The sequence below is a fragment of the Callospermophilus lateralis genome, unplaced genomic scaffold (assembly GCF_048772815.1).
Source record: "Callospermophilus lateralis isolate mCalLat2 unplaced genomic scaffold, mCalLat2.hap1 Scaffold_62, whole genome shotgun sequence".
In the NCBI taxonomy this organism is placed as follows: domain Eukaryota; kingdom Metazoa; phylum Chordata; class Mammalia; order Rodentia; family Sciuridae; genus Callospermophilus; species Callospermophilus lateralis.
The window spans coordinates 2,364,366-2,377,109 of NW_027514663.1; the positions used below are offsets into that span (position 1 = coordinate 2,364,366).

The 12,744-nt window shown below is 52.2% G+C and overlaps 1 non-coding gene and 1 pseudogene across 1 annotated transcript; both read left to right on the forward strand.

Annotated features, from left to right (window-relative positions):
* The window catches only part of LOC143389778 (ephexin-1-like), a 61,627-nt pseudogene extending 55,258 nt beyond the window's left edge, over positions 1 to 6,369 (forward strand).
* A 4,743-nt stretch (positions 6,370 to 11,112) lies between these two features.
* LOC143389787 (small nucleolar RNA U13) lies at positions 11,113 to 11,214 on the forward strand. Its single transcript, XR_013090168.1, has one exon. It is a non-coding gene; the product is annotated as a small nucleolar RNA U13 (small nucleolar RNA).
* Positions 11,215 to 12,744: the final 1,530 nt, after the last annotated feature.

A 12,744-nucleotide genomic window follows, 5' to 3' on the forward strand; every position in this document is an offset into this window, starting at 1 on the left:
GCTGTTCCTGTTCTTCCTGTCCACTGGCAAGCTCTTTGTCCCAGCCCTGTCCCTCCACTCCCCTTCCCCATCCCTCAAGACTCACCCCCGCACGTGTCTCCTGGGAGGATTCACTGGCCCTGCCCAAGAGCGCTGGGCTTTCCCTGTGGCTGAGTGGAGGGCCCTCTCCTGATCCTCAGAGAAGCAGAGGACTCCTAGAAGTGTCCGGCAGGCAGGACTCGGGAGGGGTCAGCAGCTCTGTCTGCATCCTCGAATGCTCCCGGGCTCTGCCCTATGTGCCAAGCGGCTGCATCACTGCAGCTGAGAGCCAGTTGGGGCTGCTGTGTGGGATGTCTCCGCTGGGCTCTTGACTGCCATGATGGTGAACAGTGGGGTGCAGGAAGTCCTTTCCACTCTGTTACCGAGGGGCAGAACTTCGTGAAAGGAGTCCACCTTCCGTGGACGAGTGGCATGGTTCTGTGCGAGTCGGGAGGCCAGCGCTTCTTAGCTCAAGGCAGTCGCTTCCCTGTTTGGGCTGCTGCCATGTCCTTCACCCAGGCAGGGGTCACAGAAATTCGCTGGCAGTTGTCCCCTTTATCATTGGCAAGGACAGTTCTCCTCCTGATCCTTACAGGGCAAAGCTGTAGCCACCACGGGGCCGGCCAGGGGGTTCAGCAACCTGCCAGCTGGGCAGCACCTGTCAGAGCACCTGCCCGCCCAAGGCAGAGCCTCCTGTGCCCCCGTGCCAGCCCCACTGGAGCAGCCACGCTGGGCTGCAGGAGGCAAGTCCTGTCAAAGGCCAAATGCCCCAGAGGGTCTCACTGTGGTCATCGGGGGGCCAGGGGATGCTTCCAAATAGATTTGTTTCTACTTTCATTTCCCTTTTGCTTTTAATGAAGGGTATACTCTGTTTCTTACCGCTCATTTTTTTAAAATAAAGGTTTTTTTTTTCTAATTTATAAAAGTAATTGATGCTCAACACAAGAAAATTCAGAAGATTCTCATAAGCAAAAAGAAGAGAGCGAAGGTGCCTGGCCATCTTGTACCCAACTTCCAGCAGGCTGCCAGGGCTCCATACAGACCCTGTGCACGCAGGTGCACACAAACTTTCTTTGCCAAAGGGGGTTAGTTCCTACACTCCCATCCAATTTGGTACATGCAGAGTTCACGGCCTTGGTTGTGGTTCCATGGGACTGTCACATGGATGTTCTGTCATCATCCCAGTCAGTCCCACGTGATGGACGGGTGTCATGCTCAGGGACCCCCCACAGGCACAGACATCACCTGCCGCTGCCCTGGCCTGTGAGCCAGCACAGAGCTTAGTTCCTTCAGAACGAGGCCCTGAGGTCCTGGTGGTGTCACAGCCCCAGCCTCTTACTGGGGAGCCAAGGAGTCACATGTGCACCCTCTATGGGCAAGAGGCCAACCCGGTGCCTCGCAGTACATCTTCCAGCCTGGCTGACACTGTGCCTCGTTGGGAAGTATCCTCTGGGAACAAGGCACTGAAGGCCACCAGACTCTCAGGTTTTCACCTAGAGAAAGGAGTGTGGCTGGGACGTTGGGTGGGCTGGCCTGAGACAGCGTCTCCTGTCCCAGGTGGTGAAGGCATGCAACGAGGGCGTCAGGAAAATGAGCCGCACAGAGCAGATGATCAGCATCCAGAAGAAGATGGAGTTCAAGATCAAGGTAAGCCTGGGGTGGGAGTCAGCCTGCACCGCACCTGTGCATCCCACCTGTGTGCCCAGACTTGCCCCCACCTGGGCCACCTCCCCGGCCCTGCTGAATCCAGTGCTCATGCCCAAGCTCGTCCTCCAAACTTGCCTTCTGAGAGCGAGTGCCTGGCCCCAGCGCTGCCTGCTGGCCCGAGGCCCACTCTTAACTACTCACCGTGAGACCTTGAGCTGGTCAATTTATGGTGACAGGGACTACTCTAGGATTCTCATGTCTGAGAATTTTCAGGTTATCAACCTTCTCCCCAAACTTTACATAAAACTTTGGCTGTTACTAAAGCCCTGAGGGCTCCTGGGGCCTGCGTTTCTGGTGACAGGCCACAGCACACAGCGCCCACCAAGGGCCCCAGAGATGGACCTGCTGTTTTCTGGGCTGATGGCCGGTGCCCCACTCCCACCTGTTCTGCACAGCCAGGGCCAGCACCAGCTCCTGCAGGCCAGGCTTCTGCTCTTTGGTAACTCTCTTTGCTCTTCCTGTGAACATGGCCATCCCGACTCTGCACCAAACAGGCTGAGCCTAGTGAGATGCTGATCACACACATGGCACACACACTTGTTCACACACAGTATACACATGGCAGCACACACATGCTCACACACAGTATACACATGGCAGCACACACATGCTCACACATGCAGTATACAGATGGCAGTGCACATGCATGTGCGATACACACACAGTAGTACACACACATTTAAGAAACACACAGCACACACATCAACACAGGCACAAACACATGCCCTAAAGCCTACGTGTGGGTACGTACACGGCACAGAACACATGTGCACACACAGAGTTACACATCACACACGGGTTGAAGCACACACACACACAGGTGAAGCACACTTGCACAAGGGGCGCACATTCACATACACTCACACCGCTGCTGTTTCCCTGTGCCTGGCCAAGCCCAGCCACCCTCCACCGTCACACCAGTGTCACTCGGTCAGTTTGCTGGGGGCTGGGGTGGGAAAGAGGGTCCAGGCCCTGACCCTGCCACCCCTCCTAGTCAGTGCCCATCATCTCACGGTCCCCCTGGCTGCTGAAGCAGGGCCAGCTGCAGCAGATGTCAGGCCCCAAGACCTCCCGCACCCTGTGGACCAAGAAGCTCTTCCGAGAGATTTACGTCTTCCTCTTCAATGACCTGCTGGTGATCTGCCGCCAGATCCCCGGGTGAGCCGATGGGATGGCATGAGCCCAGGTCTGACCATGGCCCCAGGAGCTGGGCAGGTGGAGGACAGAGCTTGGGCTTGGGATCAGGTTTGGAGGTCCCCTGCTGTTGTCCAGAAGCCTCGGTTTCCCCTGCCGTGAGGTGGGTTCTGCTCCCGTTAGTGTCTGGCACCCTGAAGCGCTCAGCCACTGCCCGCCCCACACCCTGGCCAGAAGGCTCCTGGGGGACAGGCGTGCAAGGGCTGGCAGGGGGCTGAGGAGGCTGGGCTGGGCTGGGCTGTGCTGCCTGTCCTGCCGGACTGACACGCCCACCTGCTCCCTTGGTCTCCAGAGATAAGTACCAGGTATTCGACTCGGCCTCCCGCGGCCTGCTGAGAGTGGAGGAGCTGGAGGACCAGGGCCAGACGCTGGCCAATGTGTTCATCCTGCGACTGCTGGAGAACGAGGATGACCACGAGGCCACCTACATGCTGAAGGCATCTTCTCAGTGAGTGCCCTGTGCAGGCCCCACCCTGTGACACCCCTGCGGCCCCTCCCAGCCACCCTGCTAGGAGGCCTGGCCTCCTCTGCCACAGGCCTGCTCCCAGGTGGAATGAGACTCCAAACCTGTGGGAGGCCAGCCCTCGGGAAGGGTCTGCCCCAGGGCCACAGCTTCGGGTGTGGGCCAATGCAGGGCAGCTCAGTGTGCAGGTGCGTTCCCTCGGGGCTTCACACTCAGACCAGCCTGAGAACTGGGTGGATGACCAGGGGACCGCCCTCCTCCTCCCTCCGCCCCTCACCCGCGTGTCTTCCTGTTCACCTCTTCCCTCTGAGCTACATGGACAGCTGCCTCAAAGCCCAGAGCTCTCACAGAACCCACGAGACCAATGTGGGAGGGACGCTCCATGAGCCGTGGGCCCAGGGCTTCTTCCTGGCCACCCGGCCAGCCTGCTTCCTCTGCAGCTGCCTCACCACTCCCACCAGGGTCCCCAGGGCTGGGGGTCACATTAACCCTCCCCACCCTGCTGCTGCTAACAAACCACGGCTTCCCTGAGACGCCTCAGTGCACTCTAGGGAGTGACTACTCCTTTCTGCCTGGCTTTTTAAATGCACCCCGCGAGGAGGGCCTCCTGGGAGCTCCTCCTGACGCAGGGCATTGGCCTGCTGGGAAGGCTGGGACCACACGCTGGGTGGGTCTGCTCTGCTCTGCTCTGCGGTTGGGGCACCATCCTCTTCCCTGTACCAGGAGTGAGATGAAGCGGTGGATGACCTCGCTGGCCCCCAACAGGAGGACCAAGTTTGTTTCCTTCACATCCCGGCTTCTGGGTGAGTGCCGGCCTGGCAAGTGGCCACTGCGGGGGCTTTGTACTCGCTCCCTGGGCCGCAGCTTCAGGCCTCGTATGGGGCAGGGGCTTAGCACCACCAAGGATGCTGACCCCAGCTTCGCCAGTGCTGGACGGTCAACATAAAGATAGCAATCACTGGGTCATAGGTGACAGGAACCATGGGGACACCAGGAGGAACCTGGGCCCAAACTCCAAGGCTCTTTGGCGGTTGCCAGTTATTTGGAAAGCATCTAAGACCCAAAGGTGCACGAGCCCAGCGCCTCACAGACTAGCCATGGCTCCTGGCTGTGACCTCTTGTCCTGAGCCCCCAAATCACCTTCAGGGCCACACCCTGGGGTGCCTTCTGAAGCTTCAGCTGAGCACCGCCTCACATTCGGAGGGTCCTTTCCTCCAGTGTTCTCTCCCAGAACTCCTGGCTAGTCGGGGGGTGTTGCCTTTAGAAGCAAGCACCCCTCCCCCTCAGGTGAGCCCTGTCCATTGCTGGGGAGTTCACAGTCCTGTATCAAGTGGGGCTCAGCCACCCACTGGCTGCAGGGCTGTCCCTGTCAGCCACTGCTTGCCGGGGTACAGGTGTGGGGCCGCAATGGGGACACGCCATACCCCCTCTCCTCCCATCAGACTGCCCGCAGGTCCAGTGCATGCACCCGTATGTGGCCCAGCAGCCTGATGGCTGACATCCTGAACATCCTGGAGAAGACGGAAGATGGTGAGGCCCCGGGGACCCCAGCCCTGCTCCTCTCCCAGCCCAAGGGGTTGTTTTCGGTGTCTACTTTCCTCCCCAAAGTGAGATCCCACTTCACCCCTCCCAGCAAGCCCAGCCGGAGCAGGCATTCTGCGGCCCCCTGCCCTCGAACATCTGGCTTCAATCCTCCCATCACAGTGGAAGGGAGGTGAGCAGAACTCCAAGCCCCAAGTCAGGCCTCCAGGGAAGCCTGTGACCACTAGCCTCGGGGCTCCCTGGGTGCCAGGACCCCCCCCCCACACACACACACAGATGACATCAGCACCAAAAGAAGTTCCTTCCCAGGCCCTGCAGAATTTAATTTTATTAAATTAATTTAATTATTTACAGTACTGAGCGTTGAACCCAGAGGCTGTCCACCACTGAGCCACATCGCCAGCCCTTTTAAAACTTTTGAGACAGGGTCTCTCTAAGCTGAGAATCTCCCTAAGTTGCAGAGGCTGGCTTTGAAATTGCATTCCTCCTGGCTCAGGCTCTCAGTTGCTAGGATCACAGGCGTGGCCACTGTGCCTGGCTCCCCTTTCCCTGTTTCTCTGCCCAGGCCAGGCAACCAGCCCATCCCGGGAGGCCTCCTCCACTCAGGCCCCCTCTGGGCCCCATTCCAGATTCCTTCTTCAACTGAATACACACCTGCCCAAAGGTGACGTGCAGAGAGCATGCCCCAGGCCCCCCAGAGCTGGTGGGAATATGCCCCCAGGCCCAGGTTGGGGGTGGGAGAAGGGGACCGAGCAAGCAGTGGGGGAGATGGCCAGAGCACTGTGACTCAAGTGTTACCAGCTCAGAGGCCACTCTCAGCTGGCTATAGTGGCCTTTGGGAGGCTGAGGCTCTGAGAGGAACTGACCAATAAGAAGGTGACCTCCGGGTCCATTCTTGGGGCATGGACTCCACGGGGCCCCTTGGATGCCTCTCACTTTGGGGGCTCCTGGCCTCCTATGGGAGTGCTGAGGGGTCCAGAATGGGCTCCCACGTCAGTGTGGAGCTTGTGTCAGAGCCTGCAGCCTGGTCCTCTGCATTCACCACCTGCCTTCCCAGCTCACCGGGATGAACCTGGCCTGAGCACTCGAGCCGGGTGTGCCAAGCTGCTGCCCTCTGGGAAAAGCCAGCTGGACTCAGTCCCTCAGCTTTGCTCCCCACACAGACAGGAGCCTTAGCTGGGGAAGCTCCACCCAGGCCCCAGCTCCTGCGCGTGCCCCTGTGGAGTGCCTGACCCTGCTGCCCCTCCTCCTCAGGGTGGATCTTTGGGGAGCGCCTGCATGACCAGGAGAGAGGATGGTTCCCCAGCTCCATGACTGAGGAGATTCTGAACCCCAAGATCCGCTCTCAGAACCTCAAGGAATGTATCCGTGTCCACAAGATGGATGACCCCCAGTGCAGCCAGAACAAGGACCGCAGGAAGCTGGGCAGCCTGAATCGGCAATGACCCCTGTCCCAGCACTAACCTGCACAAGGAGGGGTCGGGGAGCAGGCCTGGCTGGGACTCTGGCAGACAAGGAGGCCCTGGGAAAGGACAGACTGGCACCTCCCCAGGGGTGCAACAGGAGGTGCGCACGCTGGTCCCTGCCCATGCGGTGAGTGTGCCAGTGTCCCCGCCCTTGTTCACTCACAGACTAGCAGCAGCTTCCTCCCCTGGGTCTTCGTGAAGGAGTCACATCGTGAGCAGTACATACACCACCTCCCTCTCTTACCTCTTAGTGGGGTTGGGGGACAGGCATGCCCAGGGATCACTAGTGTCCCTGAGCCCGGCGTCCCTGGCAGACCAGGTGGAGGGTAACAACTGTCAGGGTCCCCTGCACTGCACATGCCCTTCCCTACCTTGAAAGCCGTTAGAATCTACCAGGCACACCCAGGGGCTGCCTTTGCCTGATGGAGCTTGATGAGCGGCCCTTGGTCTCTGACTCACGGGACTGAGACCAGCGGCCTCTGTCCTCCTTCCCCTGCCTCTGCCGCCTCCAGCTGCACGGCCAGGCCCTGCTCCGTGGCAGGCCTGCCCAAGCTTGGCTGGGGGCCCATGTCGCCTCTGGCTCCTTGATGGGCTGGATGTAACTTGTGTCTTCTGGCCTCTTAAGGAGCCTAGGTGTTTTATGGAATGAATTGGTCACTGCATCGTGTATGGTTATGGTTCTGAGAAAAGCAAATATCATTTTTTTGGCTGCATTAAAAGAAGCATCATGTATAAAATATAAGAGGCGAAGGTCTATCCTTTATTATCCGGGTGCACACAGGAAGGAGGCATTTGGTTCTGGCCCGGGAGATGGGAGCACCTTTCAAGGCCAGCAGGGGGAGGCATGTTCCAAAGGATCAAGTCTTCAAGTCCCTGAGGAGGCTTCCGGGGCAGGGGAGAGCAGCCAGGGTCAGGTCTCCAAATGGATGGGGATTTGAGCCTCCACTTGTGGAAGGAGGGAAGCAGCTGTCAGAGGGAGTGGGGGACATCTTTACTGCATGGAATTGAGAAGAGCTTTGCAAGATCACAAGGGCAGTGAGGTGGTCCCCAGTTGGGGGGAACTCCCCACCTGACCCAAACACTAGTTTTAGACACTTCTTCAAGCCTTCAGTAGCAGCCAGTTACCAGGGGCTGCAACCTTGTCCCTGGCCTGGCTGGCCAGCAGAGCTACCTCATCCCCACCCCTGATTCTGTCCCCTGAGTGTCCAGGGTGTATGCTGGGAACAGGAACACTCTGCCAGGACGAAGAACACTAGAACAGGCCTTAGAGTTAGAGCTAGTGGGACTTCCTAGCATCTTCCCACAGGCCACAGTGGGGGTCTTTGGCCTTTCTGAGACCTCAGACCCTTTGAGCATCCCTGGGAGCATGTGTCACCTGCAGCAATGTGGGCCAGCTGTGGGGCAGAGGGCCCTGGGCGCAGTAAAGAGATCTAGCTCTTGGGGCCTCTTGATGCACCCCCACTGGGAGCACCTGCACCAGGGTCCCCCAGGAGTGGGCGAGGGAGGGGGCCTCTTTCTGAGCCCTGGGGAAACAAACTCTTGTTCCTCCAGATGTATTATTCTAACATTTGACTTTTTACAAATTTATTTAATTTAACAGAATCCAGACATGGAGAAAGTCATCACTGCCCTGATGTTTGGGGGCAGGGTAGAGAGTTATTTTGCCAAATCATTTTGGGTCTTGGTCCATGAAACACATCAATAAAGAGATTGTTTTATAATTACAGACAGGTTATAATGGGAAGACTGGAGTCCCTCTTATTAAAGCTCCCCAGCCTGGGTGTGGCAGAGCACTTACCTAGGTTATGCCAGACCCTGGGTTCAATTGGTGGCTTTGCAATTATGCAGAAACAAGAGGTTAAAAAACTTCCTGAGGCAAATCTAAGGTGGCTGCCCCTGTCTACTGTGTGTTCTGGTAGAACTAGGTGTGCACACATGCACTCCGGCTTAGGTGGGGGACGAACGTGGCTAGCATACGCATCCTTACCTGCCATGTGACAAAATCCTTCACATTCCAGATGGGATGGAATGGGACAGTGTGAGAGTTCATCAGAACATCTATTCAGAATGGTACATCATTTTAAGACTGGTGAATTGCTATTTCTGAAATTTCCCATTTAATATTTTTGGGCTATAATTGATCACTTGTAACTAAAACCATGGAAACTGAAACAGATGGAGGACACATGCATTACTTACCAAACACAGAGCCTTCTTCTGGAACCCTGGCTGGGCTTGGAAGTTGACATTGTTTCCCCAAGATGTACTAAAGGTGGACTGTTCAGGGGCTTCTCCTTAGGTAATGGAGGAGGGAGAAAAGTCTGCCCCAATGGGTTTAAAAGACATAGTGAGGATTAAAAATGTATTCAAATAGTTTTTAGTATGAATTTTCTTCCAACCTCCAAATGGATATTTAATAGACATTGAACTGATTAATGACAATTCATTCAAAATGGATAAACTACACACAGAGTGAGATGCCTCCCTGCTACATGGAACTCTCTGGAGTTCCTGTACTCATGCCTCATAGTACCTTTGCTTCATTTTCCTCATGACTCCCATGACTCATGATTTTCCATGACTCCCATCATTTCCAGGAAAACATTCCACTTTAACCTTATTTGTTCAAAATTTCAATCTGAAATTGATTCTTTTTATGTAAATTCATAAAGAAAACTTTAGGTCACCACTGATGTAATAGGTTGGATATACTAATTTTATTTTTTTTATAAACTCTAAAATAAATACATAGTTCTTAGGATGTAAATTTGTTTATGTAACATCTGGGATCACTTTGCGAAATTTACTTAATATGAAAAATCAATCTATTCCACTGAATTTCACCAGAAAATTTGCGTGCATGCACACATGCATGCACACACACACACACACACACACACACACACACACACAAACACACAATTTTATTTCTTTTGTGGTATTTATTTTTCAAATAGGCGATTTGTTTTGGAAGTTTCTGCGAAACTCTGTTTCATGGGAGTACAACGTTGTAATGACTTTGGGGTCTTTTCCAGACACATTTTGCCCATTTTCTCCAACAGAGCTGGATCTGTAGCTTGTTTCAAGAGACCACAGTGTACAATCAATGAAGGAAGCTTGCATTGCAATTCCTTAGTGCTCCCAGTGCAAGGGTGATCTATCTGATGAAGGAGAATTGCACACCCCCAGCAGTCCTGCAGGGGAAGTGTGAGTTGTGTTGTTCACCTGTTGGCACATCTGAATGGCATTTTGTGCTAGTTAACAGTTTCACATGCCTTGCTCACTCACAAGCCTGACTTTTTTGCAGGCAAGTGTGGTCACTGTGTCTTCCCCTATTCATCAAGCTGCCTGCATGGCCTCCCTGATGCTGCTCACAGGCACTGGACAAGACACAATCCCTGCCAGGTGGAGTGCCCTGGGATTCTGTGAGGATGTGGAGAACTGGGCCCATAAGCATTAACTGAGTGCCAGTTAGGAGGAGAGGAGACCTCTGGGTTTGTGTGCTCACTCAGTTCAATGATCTGGCACATCATTCAGTACATCACTGTGACCTAGGTGTGCCCCATGTCACCTCCCAAATATGTGTCAAAGTCTGAATTTGTTATTTATATTCTCCAAATTGTTTGTGGGTTAATTGGAATGACTTTTGATATTGCCTGATGATTTTGATACAGATTTTTCAGTGTTTTAGTGTGGAAGAAGCAGGCTACATCACCCACCCTGAGTCTGAAGGCTGTTTCACAAGGTACAGATGACATCCTGGATAAGAGATAATCCAGTGCTTCAGCTCTCCTAGTCAGCAAGTACAGTAACAAGCATAGAGAGATTCTCCAAAAATTAAGTTTATTCTGGAAAAACATTGCAATGAGAACATGCATGTGATAATAAACCATGTGTATAATAAAAGCATGGTGATGCATGCCTGTATTCCCAGGGCCAGGAGGATTGCAAGTTCAAGGCCAACCTCAGCCACTTAGTGAGACCCTAGTAACTAAGACTTAGTTTCCTAATTAAAATTAAAAAGGAATGGGGATGTGACTCAGTGGTAAAAGCCCTCTGGGTTCCATCTCCAGGAAGATTGCATGAAGAATATCAATATTGCATGAATAAACCAATATTCATCAAGAATCCTAAAAGTGTCATTACCTGAGGTTAGGTGGGCAGTTGTTGGACAGTTCTTACAGAAGTGTTTTGTGAGCAAGGTTGTGATGGCTTTGTGCAAGGGGATGGTTCTGGCAGTCTCTTGTAACAGTTCTTGTTAACAGGCAAATGCAGGTGACATTGCCTCCATTACCACCTCCCTGATTAATTTACATTTTGTTCAAGCTTAACCCAAGAGCTAATTCTGACAACTTTAACATAAAGTAAATGAGGAGAGTTAGGGAACCTCTCCCTGTGACTCCATTTTATCACCTGCAAAATGTGGAGGAGAGAAGCTACTTTATTTCAAGGTAATTTTCCCATATTAAGTAAGGTAACATGCAAAGTGTAGAACAGCATTTCTCAGCAGTGGCCCATAAAATGCCAGTCAAAAGCCTACTGAGCTATGATTTTTACACAATATTCAATTTTTAGCCTAAAGTTTTTGGGGTCTCAGGATGTTGTACTTTATCTTGCAAAACAACTTGGATTTCCCTTTTGGAGTTCCAAATTATACAATATTGTAATTTGCCATTCTCATATCACAGTCTTATTTGACATAAATTAACTAACAAAAGCACGATCCCTTGGCTGTTCTTATGTACAATGCATGTTTTAATGCCATTGTGTGAGATTTGCCTCCCTCAAACTTTGTTGCAGTGTGAGCACATTATCAGTCTGATGTGAAAAATGGAGAAGAACTCTCACCTTTACCTTGGCCAACCCTTGTAGGAAGAACACAAATTTTAATAAATGCTATTTGTGGGGAAGCTGTCTTGGTGTATCTTTAATAAGGGTCTGCATCCTACTGGGATGGACCATCAGGTAAGAGGCCCTGGCTCTGGGCAAGTGGTCCTCTTGTGACAAAGGGTAGGGTCAGGCCACTTCATTGCCCTCTTTTGGGGCTCATTAGTATGACACTGAAATGCCCCATTCCGTTTTCCCACTAATGTTCCCTATGAGGACATATTCTTAGGCATGCTCTTCTCTCTGGACCAGAGGACTCCAAATGTATGCTTCAAATGACCACTTTCCACCCAGCCCACAACTCTGCATGTCGACCAAAGAATCTCTAAAAGGTATAGTCAACAAACCAGACTCACTGTTCACTGTTGCCATGGTTTGAACCCTCAGCATCCCCCAAAGAACCAGGTGTTAAAATCTTAATCTGCAGGGTGTCACTATTGGGAATTGGTGTAAACTAAGGAGTGAGGCCTCATGGGAAATTTTGGCTCAGAGGGTGTGCCTTCAAAGGGGATTATAAGATGTCAGTTTCTTTCTTTTTTTCTTTTGACTCAGCATTCAGATGAATAATCTGCTCTGCTATGCACTCCCCACCATGATGTGCCACTTTGCCACAGGCCCTAAGTAGCCAGGCCAACTGACCATGAACTCAAATCCCCAAAACTGTGAGACAAAATAAACCTTTCTTATTTTTCATAGGTTGATTAACTCAGGTATTTGTTATAGTGGCAGAACAACTATCCCTTGCCTGTCAATCTATGCACAGTATCCCTTTTCTGGGTTGCTTCCTCTCCAAATAGGAGTCACCCTTGACACTTCTTTATTTTGCAAACAATTCCAGAATCCAACCACCATGAATAGTGGAAACCACATTCAAATCTCAGCCATCAAATCTGTCCTGTCTCCTGTTTTCTCTCGTGATCCCCTTTTGCTATGTCTATATGCAGCAGCAGAGTATGTTTTGATCATAGATTCTATACTACAATCATACCAATGGTTACTCATCTTGAGAATTAAAATCCACAGTCCTTACAGTGACATAGACTGCTCTGGTCTGGATAACGTTTGTGTGTTGGAAGCTTGACACCTAGTGTTATGATGTTGGGAGCTGGTGAAACCTTTAAGAAGTGGGGCCTAATGCAAGGTAATTAGCTCATGGGGTTTCATCCTTGGTCTTCCAGAGTGAGTTAGTGCCTGTGAGAGCAAGCTATAATGAGGAGCAAGCCAGGCTGCTGAATACTTCTGGCTTCCTATCTCACCATATGATCTTTCCCTCTCCATGTGCTCCCATCATTGGTGTGGTGGAACCAGAAAGCCTTTACCAGAGCTGAGCAGAAGCAATACCACACCCTTCAATCTCTAGAACTAAAAACTAATAAACCTTTTTTTAAAATAAAGTGTTCAACCTCCAGTATTTTGTTAAAATAACCAAAAAAAAAATGGACTAACAGAATTCCTGAACCTCACGTA